General features: G+C 39.4%; 1 long non-coding RNA gene across 1 annotated transcript; it reads left to right on the plus strand.

Moving 5' to 3' along the window:
* Positions 1 to 293: 293 nt before the first annotated feature.
* Positions 294 to 5,873, plus strand: LOC139035169 (uncharacterized). The gene is made up of 2 exons (XR_011487748.1): positions 294 to 5,751; positions 5,805 to 5,873. It is a non-coding gene; the product is annotated as an uncharacterized lncRNA (long non-coding RNA).
* Positions 5,874 to 13,008: the final 7,135 nt, after the last annotated feature.

The raw sequence follows: 13,008 nt of genomic DNA on the forward strand, positions 1-13,008 counted from the left end.
TGAGTCTTCTGATGTAATACAAGAATTGAGTCGTTTATTATGGCCTCTTAAAGATGAGAGGCCTAGTACGCTAGCCAAAAGCTCAGTGAGTCAGTGGGGACACCAAAGATGTTTATATAGACATAGTGTTTTCAAAGTTCTGAACAAAATGAGGACAATGTAAGAACGGGAAGTCTATCATTATAACTTCATGATTCATTGTTTCCACATCGGTTTCTTATTTCTATCTCAGTGATTCTACTTCTCAAGATATGTTCCTTTGCAGATTTTGTTCTGGTGGACAAAGTTTTTTTTTTTTTTTAATTGACAAAATGATGTGTAGAACTCTTCATGAATATATATTATATGGTAAAAATATATATAGGTGGTATGAGTAAGATTGTAATGAGACTTGATAGATTTCCTTTTAAAGTTTAAAATTTCTCCTAATTTATATATTTCTAAAAGATCTGAAATTTGACAGAAAGGAAATTAAATCTCACAAACATAACAAGTTATTAAGTACTGATGACTTTGCCCAGCATCTTATGGTGCTTACCTGTGAGCCTGGCATTGTGTTGAGCAGGCTAAGTACACTGTCTCATGTATCCTTATTACTCTCCTGTGAGATGAGAACCCTTACTGTTCAGTCCTTAAGGAAACTGAGGCTTAGAAGTTAAGTAAATTATTTAAGATTATATGAGTAGTAAGAAGCAAAGCTGGAAAGTGAACCCAGAGTCTGAATCCAGAGACCTCCTCTTTTTGTTAATATTTTTCCTTAAAACTTTCAAACATACCCAATGGTAGAGAACAGCATAATGACTGCCTGTTTCTGAGTTTCTAACAACTAACATTGGCTAATACTGTTTCATTTAATGCCAACCTCCAAGCCTCCAGTGAATTACTTTAAAATTAATTCTACTTGTTGGATGTTATGCTTCAGATTATATCTAAGAGAGAGATTTCTATAATATATATGTATATATACGTGTGTGTGTGTGTGTGTGTGTGTGTGTGTGTGTGTGTGTCTGTATATGTGTGTGTGTGTGTGTACTGTAGCCTGCCAGGTTCCTCTGTCCATGTCAGACAGGTACAAATTCAAACTTCAGTTCTTCAATTTACTAGGTGTGTGTGTGTGTCTGTGTGTGTGTCTTTGTGTGTGTGTGTGTGGTGTGTGTGTCTCTGTGTGTGTGTGTCTGTGTGTGTGTGTGTCTGTGTGTGTGTGTGTAATCAATCTATTATATGTGGGTTTCCCTGGGGGCTCCAACAGCAAAGAATCTGCCTGCAATGCAGGAGACTCGGGTTCAACTCCTGGATTGGGAAGATCCCCTGGAGAAGGGAATGGTTACCCACTCCAGTATTCTTGCCCGGAGAATTCCATGGACAGAGGAGCCTGGTGAGCTGCATTCTGTGGAGTCGCAGAGTCTGACACCACTGAGTGACTAACACATTGATATATATATAATCACATACCTTAAAAATAATTATTTAATATCATCTGCTGTAGGTGGGATGTTTATGTCCTCTCAGGATTCATATTTTGAAAGCTAACCCTCAATGTGATAATATCAGGAAATGAGGCCTTTAGGAGGTGATTAGGTGCCCCTTCCATACTGCGAGGATACAGTGAAAAAAAGATAGCCATTCATCTATGAACACCAGTAAGTGGGAACTCACTAGACACCAAATCTGCCAGCACTTTGATCTTCACAACTTTCAGAAATGTGAAAAATAAATTTCTATTGTTTATAAGTCATACAGTCTATGGTATTTTTGTCATAGTAGCCTGAACAGACTAAGATGTTATCTAATATCAAGCCAAAGTTCAGATTTCCCCAACTATCACATATACATCTTTCTAATATTAAAAAGCAGAGACATTACTTTGTCAACAAAGGTCCATCTAGTCAAGGCTATGATTTTTCCAGTAGTCATGTATGGATGTGAGACTTGGACTATACAGAAAGCTGAGTGCAGAAGAATTGATGCTTTTGAACTGTGGTGTTGGAGAAGACTCTTGAGAGTCCCTTGGACTGCAAGGAGATCCAACCAGTCCATCCTAAAGGAAATCAGTCCTGGGTGTTCATGGGAAGGACTGATGCTGAAGCTGAAACTCCAATACTTTGGCCACCTGATGTGAAGAGCTGACTCATTGGAAAAGACCCTGATGTTGGGAAGGATTGAGGGCCAGAGGAGAAGGGGACAATGGAGTATGATATGGTTGGATGGCATCATCGATTCAATGGACATAAGTTTGGATAAACTTCAGGAGTTGGCGATGGACAGGGCGGCCTGGCGTGCTGTGGCTTATGGGGTCACAAGGAGTTAGACATGACTGAGTGACTGAACTGAATTGAATATTGATGTATCTGAATCAGGTTCTTTTTTTTTTTTAATGGAGGCTAATTATAATATTGTAGTGGTTTTGCCATACACTGACATGAATCAGCCATGGGTGTACATGTGTTCCCCATCCTGAACCCTCCTCCCACCTCCCTCCCCATCCCATCCCTCTGGGTCATCCCAGTGCACCAGCCCCGAGCACCATGTCTCATGCATCGAACCTGGACTGGTAATCTGTTTCACGTATGATAATATACATGCTTCAATGCTATTCTCTCAAATCATCCCACCCTCGCCTTCTCCCACAGAGTTGAAAAGTCTGTTCTTTACATCTGTGTCTCTTTTACTGTCTTGCATATAGGGTCATCATTACATCTTTCTAAATTCCATGTATATGCATTAGTATACAGTATTGGTGTTTTTCTTTCTGACTTACTTTGCTCTGTATAATAGGCTCCAGTTTCATCCACCTTGTTAGAACTGCTGAATCAGATTCTTTGTTAAGACTCTTAAATGGTTTTTAACCTATCCATGTCCTCCTTTAAAAAAATATATATTTGTTGGAAAAAAAGTTATTTTTACATTGTCACTTTGTAGATTTTGTAATTCATGTTCACGGTATCCTTTAACATTTTCCTCTGTCTTCCTTATTTCCTGAAAACTGTCGTTGAATCTGAGGTTTGATCAGATTCAAGCTCTCCTCTTTTCTTTTGATGAAAAATACTTTGTAGGTGGTTCTGCATTTATTTAATGTCTTAGCAGATATTGATGACTGTTTCCTAGAGCCATTATCTCATTAAGGGATGAAAAATGGTGATTTTATTAGTATTTCTTTTGTATTTATTAGCAAGATTATTTGTAAAGAAACATTGTCATCAACTATTTGATTAGTTACAACAAAAGCAGTTGTAACAGCTTTTTCCTTTACTAGTTTCCAGGATGAGTTATATCTTAGCAAATCTCTCAAGATGATCAATGAAGTCCTCTCCAACTCTGAATATCATTATGAATTCATGGGTTTAAAAAAAATACTTGATGTGTTTCCTTCCATTACATTCATTATTAGTTTTGGCCAGTGGGCCCCTTTGAATTGTCTCCTATGTTCTTCTGACATAACTCATAATATTCTTTTGTATTGATAGCTTCTTTGCTTTCTGGTATCACAAGATGTCTCAGGACAAAATTATTTCTAGCCCTACTCTAGACAAATTTAAAAAAAATACCAGTTTAGATGTTTTATAAAATATGTTTACTAACTCATTTATTGTGATGCATTTGTTTTCCTGAATTTAATTCTGAAAAATCCAAAAAGTTTAGGTTTGTAAGTCTAAGTTTACCTGTGGAATCAAGCCTATGCTCTTGAACCAAAGGGATGAGATTCCATCCTAGAAAGACTGAATCCCCTCTGGGATGAGAGTGTAACTACTGAGTAGAGTCAGGAGATGTGCCAGGAGTCAGATCCCTAGGAGTTGTGGCATCTGCACTTCCCTCTGCATGTCCCTAGGAGCTGTGACTCACCCAATACAAGTTAAATCTGTGTGATTCCTACAGACCTCACCGAGGTCACCTTCAGATGAGACTGCAGGCTCTTTAAAGAGAGAGGTACCCCGTGGTGCCTAAGCAGTGGGAAAAGGGCCCACCTGTCAAAGGAAGCCTTTTCTTCAAGAAGTCTTTTTCCTTTTAATAAAAAAATGATCTCTAGATACTATAGGCCCTAGTAGTATTTATTGCTAGAGGTTCTGGACCTTTTTAGGGCACTGAGCTAGAAAATATTTTTTGTTGTTGTTAGGAAAAAGAAAATTATGCTCATAATTCCAAATTTTAAAAACCAGGTACTTTTTAGACTTTGTGTCTGTTAAGCTGAAAATCTTGGTTCCTAATAATCAATGTAATTGTTTATTTTCATTATATTACTCTTATGGTTAATTTTATATGTCAACTTGTTTGGGCCATAGTGCCCAGCTATTTGGTCAAGCATCATTTTGGATGTTTCTGTGAAGATGTTTCTGGGTAAGATTAACCTTTACATTGTTGTACTTTGAGTAAAGCAGGTTGTAGAGGCAATTGATTCTCAGCTGAAGTCCCTGACAGAACAAGACTGATCTCTCCTGGGCAAGTAGGAATTCTGCTAGAAGATGGCCTTTGAACTTGAGTTGCAACCTTGGCTCTTCCCTCAGTCTTCAGACTTCTGGCTTACCCTACAGATTTTGGACTTGCCAATCTCTACAGTTGCATGAGCTAATTCCTTAAAAGAAATCTCCCTTTATATACACATATCCTATTGATTCTGTTTCTCTGGAGCTTAAGAGAGACTAATTGGGTTGGGCTTTCCTACCTGAAACAACTGAAAAACCAAATTAAATAAATGAAGCAGTGGCACTGAAAACACTGGCCATCAGGCAATGAAGGTCAATGATCCCTGGGAGATAGGAGACAAATTAGGTAAATCCAGCGATTGTCCCAGCTGGTTGCCTGAAGGGAATTTGCAGAAAGGAGGAACCAGGAAATTTGAGGAGATGAAGCTAGGAGTTAGGGAATGCCAAGCCAGCTGGAGTTCCTTGGACAGACTACTGGAGAAAAGAGAACTGCACAAGGAAAACAAGGTCTGCAAGGGCACTCCTGTGAGTGTTGAGTTCTGTACGGTCAGCACACGTGCACACAGAGAGACTCCCTGAGGCTGGGGAGCGAACCACCTGAGAGAAAGCAGTGGGAAACCTTATAATTCCCAGAATACTGGGTAGGGTACTAAGGAAGATCTTGCTTGGACTAAGTACAATTCTTATGTAGCCTAACAACGTTTAAAAGCAAGACTGAATAATGGGCTCCAGTTTCATGACAAAACCCACTACAATATTGTAAAGTAATTAGCCTCCAACTAATAAAAATAAATGAAAAAAAAATAAAAATTAAAAAAAAATGCAAGACTGGAATGGATCAGACTATCTCCATATAAAGATGTCTGTATTATTTTTTATTGCTGCCTAACAAAAACATATATATTTTCTTAGAGTTTCTGAGGATTTGGAACCCAGACTTTAGCTGGATGGTTCTGGTTAAGGTTCTCTCAACAGGTTGCAATCAGTTCATCATCTAAGGTCAAAATCATCTGAAGTCTTGACTAAGGCTGGGGAATCTGAGGCTAAACTCATTCATGTGGCCATTGGCAAGAGTCGGCAGTTCCTCTGCTCTGGGGCCTCTCCCAGAGGGCTGGTTAGAACACGGAAACTGGCTTTCCTCAGCACGAGTGATCCAAGCGAGAGAGAGCAAGCAAGACGGAAGCCACAGCGTCTGAAAGCTAATCTCAGGAACGAAATAGCAACATTTAGAGAATACTGTGCTGGTCCTTTATTGTGCAGTATGGGAAGGGGCTGTTTCAAGGTGGGAGAGATCGTTGGGGGCCGTCTTAGAGGCTGACTGCCATGAACATAGGTATAAAATTCTGAACGCAGCGCCTTAGACCGCTCGGCCATCCTGACACCCAGGTATAAAATTCTTAGCAATATTTTAGCAAATTGAATCCAATGATATATAAAATGGATAATGTATTATAACTGAGGTTATCTTGGGAGTTCATGATTGGTTTAACATTTGAAAATTAATCAATGTGATTCACCATATTGGCCTAAAAAAGACAAATTATAGATGGTGGCTCAGCTGGTAAATGCTGTCCTTGTTAGTATAGGGGTGAGTATCCCTGCCTGTCATGCAGGAGGCCGAGGTTCAATTCCCTGACAGGGAGGGCTTCCCTTGTGGTTCAGCTGTAAAGAATCCTCCTGTGAAGCAGGAGGCCTCGGTTTGATCCCTGGGTTGGGAAGACTCCCCTGGAGAAGGGAAAGGCTACCCACTCCAGTATTCTGGCCTGGAGAATTCCATGGGGTCTCAGAGAGTCAGACACGACGGAGGGACTTTCACTTCACAGCTGGTAAGTGCAATGCAGGAGACCCCGGTTTGAATTCTGGGTTAGAAAGATCCTCTGGAGAAGGGATAGGCTACTCGCTGCAGTTTTATTGGGCTTCCCTGGTGTCTCAGACAGTAAAAAATAAGCCTGCAATGTGGGAGACCTTGGTTCCATCCCTGGGCTGGGAAGGGAACATCCCTGGAGAAGGGAACAGCTACCCACTCCAGTATTCTCTGTGTAGCCTGGTGGGCTACAGTCCATGGGATCCCAAAGAGCCTGGCACGACTGAACCACTTTTCACTTTCATAGATTAAGAAAATGCGTTTCACAAAATATAACATCTTTTCCTGATAAAAAGTGTTGGCACTAGGTAGGGATAGAAGGGATAAGTGTGATAAATGTCATGTATGTAGAATTGACAGTTTAATATGGCAATGGTGAAAGATGATATGTTCCAAATCAGGAACAAGACAGTGTGTTAGTCATTGCCACCTAAATGTTGTATGGAACTTTTAGCCAGTATGATAAGGCAAGAAAAAGATATAGAAGGCATCCAGATTGGAAAGGGTGAAACAAACCTGTATTTGTAGATGACGTGACCATCTACCAAGAAAACCCTATGGGATCTATGTAAAAGTCATTAGAACTAATACGTTAGTTTATTCTTCAAAGTTATATCTGAAGAAGAAAAAGTAAATATCTTTCTCCCTATGCACTTTGAAGTTTTAAAATATATTTAAAAATAATTCATTGATCAAAGAGAAAGTTTAAATAACCTACCTAAAATTCCATAACTTAGTAAAATAGTAGGGAAGTCTATCTGACTCTAAAATCCCTGTTTTTCATTACGAATCTATCTGCTGCCTGCCATGCCTTCTCCTAATCCCAACAACGTTTTAAAAATAATATATGCACTAACTATATTTTGAAAGAGAAAAGGAATGTAATAGTTGTGTGTTGCAATTCTTAAGCTGCCCGAGTTGAGGAGGAGTGGAAAAGAATAATAGTGAAGGGAGAGCAGTTTCTCTCTGTGAAGTTCACAATTAGTAGTTCAAATGAAAGGCAACTTGGTAAGAGACTGATTTGGATTACAGTTTCAAAGGAGGAAGGATCTCAAGCACAGGATACAATATGATGATCAGGACCAGATGGCTATTGCCAGGGCCATGCTCCAGTCAACGTGAAACAAGGGGAATCACGACAAGATTATGCAACACCAGTCCCGAGCCAATTAATGTTCTTGAGCCTACACTATGTTTCTTCTTTACAGGAAAGTGTGTGTGTGTGTGTGTGTGTGTGTGTGTGTGTGTGTGTGTGTGTGGTAGTTTCAGGGAATAGCAAAGAGCGGTTACGGGAATAACTAATCAACATTCGAGAGTAGAATTGGGCTATATTTAGATAAGGGTAGTTGTTTCAGTGGAAAAGTTTTTCTCATACTTTTTCCCCTCCCTCTCTGATGTTCTGAGCACACATCTATCCACTGCTTATAAAAGACATACTGAGGGGCAGTGCATTTGGCAGGCTGAATTTGGCACTGTCTGGATTGTCCGAGTAGGGTCACAGGACACTAAATTCTATTCAACCCCATCTAGTGAGCCACTGGGACATGGAATGCGAATCATAATAACTTGCTTCTGGGGAGTAAGGAGAAAAAAGCACAAACTACAATTGTGCCTTGGACCCCTGCAGAGAATAAAGCTGTAAGACTAACTGCTTTGCTTATTGGCCTGTTCTTGGTCAGAGACGAAAATATCCAAATGGTGATCAAATTAAAGGCTCAATATTCTTTCAATTAGCAGATATTAAGATAAAGCTTTTTTTTTTTTTTTTTGGCCTCCCGCTATCCTTGCATGCATATTTAATTGGCCTCCATCAATAACCCTCTCAGAGACTTGTTTTTGGAGTCCTCCAGAATATAGCAGCAGCCCTTGGTCCCCTTCGCTTGTCCTACCTTAATCTGCCTTGGTGTCAGGGGGGCTGGCGTAAGCAAAACTTGAGGGTAATGATGAGGTCATATCTGAAGTCCTAGAGCAGAATGTATTTGCTTAAGTGAATTTTTATGGCTTGATTTTTCACTTACTTTCTAACTGAAGTATAGGCTAGTTCCTGTGACTAAGCTGCTGCCCTGGGGGCATTGTCCTGGCTAGCTTTGGTTACTGGAAACCTCCCAGCCTTCCTGGGGGGCTTCCATGGTGGCTCAAATGGTAAAGAGTCTGCCTGCTGTGTGGGAGATCCGGTTCGATCCCTGGAGAACGAAATGGCAACCCACTCCAGTATTCTTGTCTGGAAAAACTTCTCTTTCTTTCTTCAGCCTTCCTAGTAGGGCTGTTTCTGTGCACTAGAGGGCAGCATGTTCGAATGCTTAGCCATTAGGAGGAAAGTGGGAACTTGGCGTTTGAGAGTACCCGGATATGTCTGTGTATCTCAGAATGCCAGCATCAATGTTCCATAAGTGCTCTTCCCACTCTGGATCAAGATTTCAGGAGGAGTCCTACCACACCCGGACCCACACAAACATGTCACTTTCGTTACACCTTTCATCACAAGAGACCCAAGAGATTACTTGTGTGAGTACTTCACTTACAGAGAACGGAGGGCCAAAAAGGAGCGACTCCCTCAAAGTCACACAACGTCCAGACTAGATTCTAGGTCTGTGCTGGAGTTAGGAGTTGGGGGCATGAGTTTACTGAGAGCAATTAAAGGTCTGACGTGAAGCGAAGTGAAAGTTGCTCAGTTGTGTCCAACTCTTTGTGGCCCCGTGGACTATACAGTCCGTGGCATTCTCCAGGCCAGACTACTGGAGTGGGTAACCTTTCCTTTCTCCAGGGGATCTTCCCAACCCAGGGATCAAACCCAGCTCTCTGCATTGCAGGCAGATTCTTTACCGACTGAGCTATCAGGGAAGCCTAGATGTGGATAAAATGGTAGAGACTATTAGAGTAAGACAGGGAAGGGCAGGGTAGAATGGGACCCTGGACCCAAATAGTACCAACAGGATGGATTAAAGAAATTAGTGAAAAGTTTTAATTTTTGCATGCTTTCTCCAGATTTCACTCCAACAAAAGCCCTTTCACAAAAAGTATCTGATACATTTATTTATACTAAAATGCTGCCTCACAGATTAAATTTGTTACTTATCTTGGGTTTAGAAAATTAAATAATAGTTAAAGGATTAATAAAACAATACTAATCCTCTACCCCACTTCTATTCAACTTCCTCTCAGTCCTATTCTGTAGAAGTAACCACTTTAAACTCTTGTAGCTTTTTCTTCTGATATTTACTTCCATATTTCCATGTATGGATCCTCCTCAACTTACAATGCAGCTATGTCCCATCTCAGTTGAAAATATGTCTTAAGTGCATGTAATACAACTAATCTACTGAATATCCTAGCTTAACATTACCTACTTTAAACGTGCTCAGAGCACTTACATTAGCCTGCAGTTGGGTAAAGTCTTCTAATTCAAAAGCCTGTTTTCTAGTCAAATGTTGAGTATCTCATGTGATTTATTGAATACTGTACTGAAAATGGAAACAGAATGATTGTTGGGGTACAGATTGGTTGTAAGTGTTTCAGTTGTTTACCTTCCTGATTGTGTGAGTGACTGGGAGCTATGGCTGCTGTCCCAGCATCACAAGAGAGTATTACATCCCACGTTGCTAGCTGGGAAAAAAGTCAAAATTCCAGGTTCGACGTATGATTTCTACTGAATGCATATTGCTTTTGTATCTTCCTAATTTTGAAAAATTTGAGTTGAATTACAAGTCAAGGACCATCTGCATATGTATGTGTGTATATATATATATATATACACACTATGATTAATTTATTAATTTTAGATGTTATCTATTAACCTCTTATTTTGGTAGATGAGTAATCAGTTTTCTAACACCTTCTTTTAGCTATCTCTCCTTCATCCTCTTAACGTCCTTCTAATGTTACATCACAGCATTTGGTCAAATCAATATTAGCGTTTATCATATCATGATGGTATAAACATGTCCTGCAGTTGTTCTAAGTAGTGTGCTGTGATTATGCTTTCTTTTATACATAACTTTTTGTAAACCTAGGGTCAATAATTTCCTTTTTTCCATTTGCTTTTCTTTCTGTTTACCTACTGCTATTTTATCCAAATGCTCCAAAAGACCTGTCAAATGCAAAGCAATAGTATTTTTAAAATTCTCAAACACATGAGACCTCCCTTCCACTTCCTCACCTGAATTGGTTGTTTTCTAAGCCCGTTTCATGGCCTTTGTCCAGGCTCTTTCTTTTGTACCTTTTCTATGTTGGACTCTCTGTTTTCATGTCTTCTTCACTGGCTTACTCCCTTGCAGTGGTACAGAACATACTCCAATAACACTTCCCAAGAAATGGTGCATGACAGGTAAATTTTTTGAGTTCTTGCATACTTTAAAATATTTTTGTTTATTGACATACTTGATAGAATAATTTGGTTCAGTACTATTTACTACATTAAAAAATATTTTCCTTCAGATTTGGGAGGCATTGACTCATTGTCTTCTGGCTTCCAGTACTGCTAACTTATTATTTGTTTATTTATTGGCCATGCTTCATGGCATGTGGGATTTTAGTTCCCCTACCGAGAATCAAACCCGTGTCCCCTGCAATGAAAGTATTCATTCTTAATCACTGGCCCACCAGGGAAGACCTTGGCTTCTAGTACTGCTGCTAAGAAGTCTGATGGAACACTGCTTCTCAAAATAGATCCCTGTGTGTATTGTTTACAAGCTTTGAGAATCTTTTATCTCTACTGTTCTGATTTCATGCTAAATTCCTGTCACTGATTTTTCTGACCTCTTGAGAATGCTTTCAGACTGGAGATTCCTGTCTTTCACTTTTAGAAGATCTTTTGCCTTATTTCTTTGATAATCTCCTCTCCTTCAATCTCCTTCTTTTTCTTTTTCTGGAACTCCAATGAGATATTAGACCTGCAGATTTATCCTCTAATTTCTCATATTGTCCAATCTATTTTCTTTTCTCTTTGTTCTGTTTTATGGGGAATTTCCTTATATTTAGTCTCTAGCTTCCCTTTTCCTTAATTTTCATGTTATCTATCATATTTGTTTAATTTCTAATCTTCCTTAGTCAGTTATGCTTCTTAAATATATAATATATATATATATATGTATATCCTCCTGCTCTTATTTTATGTGTAGTGTAATTCCTCTACTTTGTTCCCTAAAAATATACTTTATCTTGAAGTTTTAAAATTTTGTCTCTATTACCTCTCTTTTCTACATTATGTATGGTTTTTCCCAAATCCCCTTCATTTTGGCTTATTTCAGTATATTCATGTCGGAAGTTTCCTCTAACATTTATATATAGTAATAAATGTATTTTTTAATTTATAAATATATTCATATTTAAGAGTAGTTCTAAAAAGAAATAGGAAACTCCATTTGCACAGTGAGGCTCATGTTCGTGTAAGTTTGACTCTAGGGTCTTGATGGGTTTTAGCTGGCAATTTGGATGGTTCAGGATGTACAAACAACTTCTCCAAGCTCATTCTGTTTTCAAACCTGTGCCTTCTGCTGCCCTATGCTCTGCCATGGAACAACGGACTCATTCAAAATTGGGAAAGGACTATGTCAAGGCTTTATATTGTCATCCTGCTTATGTAACTTATATTCAGAGTACATCATGCGAAATGCTGGACTGAATGACTCAGAAGCTGAAATCAAAGTTGCTGGGAGAAGTATCAACAACCTCAGATATGCAGATGATACCACTTCAATGGCAGAAAGTGAAGAGGAACTAAAGAGCCTCTTGATGAAGGTGAAAGAGGAGAGTGAAAAAACTGGCTTAAAACTCAACATTTAAAAAAAGAAAATTATGGCATCTGGTCCCATCACTTCATGGCAAATAGATGGGGAAAAGGTGGAAACAGTGACAGATTTTCTTCTCTTGAACTCCAAACTGCAGACAGTGACTGCAGCCATGAAGTTAAAAGATACTAGGTCCTTGGAAGAAAAGCTATGGCAAACCTAGACAGTGTATTAAAAAGCAGAGACACTACTTTGTTGACAGAGGTCCATCTAGTCAAAGCTATGGCTTTTCCAAGTAATCATGTATGGATGTGAGAGCTGGACCATAAAGAAGGCTGAGTGCCAAAGAATTGATACTTTCAAATTGTGGTGCTAGAGAAGACTTGAGAGTTCTTGGACTGCAAGGAGATCAAACCAGTCCATCCCAAAGGAAATCAACCCTGAATATTCTTTGGAAGAACTGATGCTGAAGCTGAAGCTCCAATACTTTAGCCACCTGATGTGATGAGCCTACTCATTGGAAAAGTCCCTGAGGAAAGATTGAGGGCAGGAGGAGAAGGGGTCAGCAGAGGATGAGATGGTTAGATAGCATCACCGACTCAATGGACATGAGTTTGAGCAAGCTCCAGTAAGGACAGGGAAAGACAAGGAACCTCGCATGCTGCAGTCCATGGGGTTGCAGAGAGTCAAACACAACTTGGCAACTGAACACTGCCAACAACAATGCTGGCCTTATCAAATGAGTGTAAAGTGGCCCCATCTCTTCTATATTTTGCAGGAAGTTGAGAAGAGCTGATGTAAATTCTTCTTCACATATTTGGTAGAATTCAGCAGTGAAATCACCTGGGTCTGGGCTTTTCCCTTTGCGTAGTTTTTTGATTATCAATTTAATTTCCTTTATTATTTTGGATCTAGTCAGACTTTCTACTTCTTTAGTCAGTTCTTGTACTTTGTGTTTTACTAAGAAATTGACAGTTTCATCTAGATTTCCAGTTTGTTG

This window comes from Odocoileus virginianus, chromosome 5 (genome assembly GCF_023699985.2).
Source record: "Odocoileus virginianus isolate 20LAN1187 ecotype Illinois chromosome 5, Ovbor_1.2, whole genome shotgun sequence".
Classification (NCBI taxonomy): Eukaryota; Metazoa; Chordata; class Mammalia; order Artiodactyla; family Cervidae; genus Odocoileus; species Odocoileus virginianus.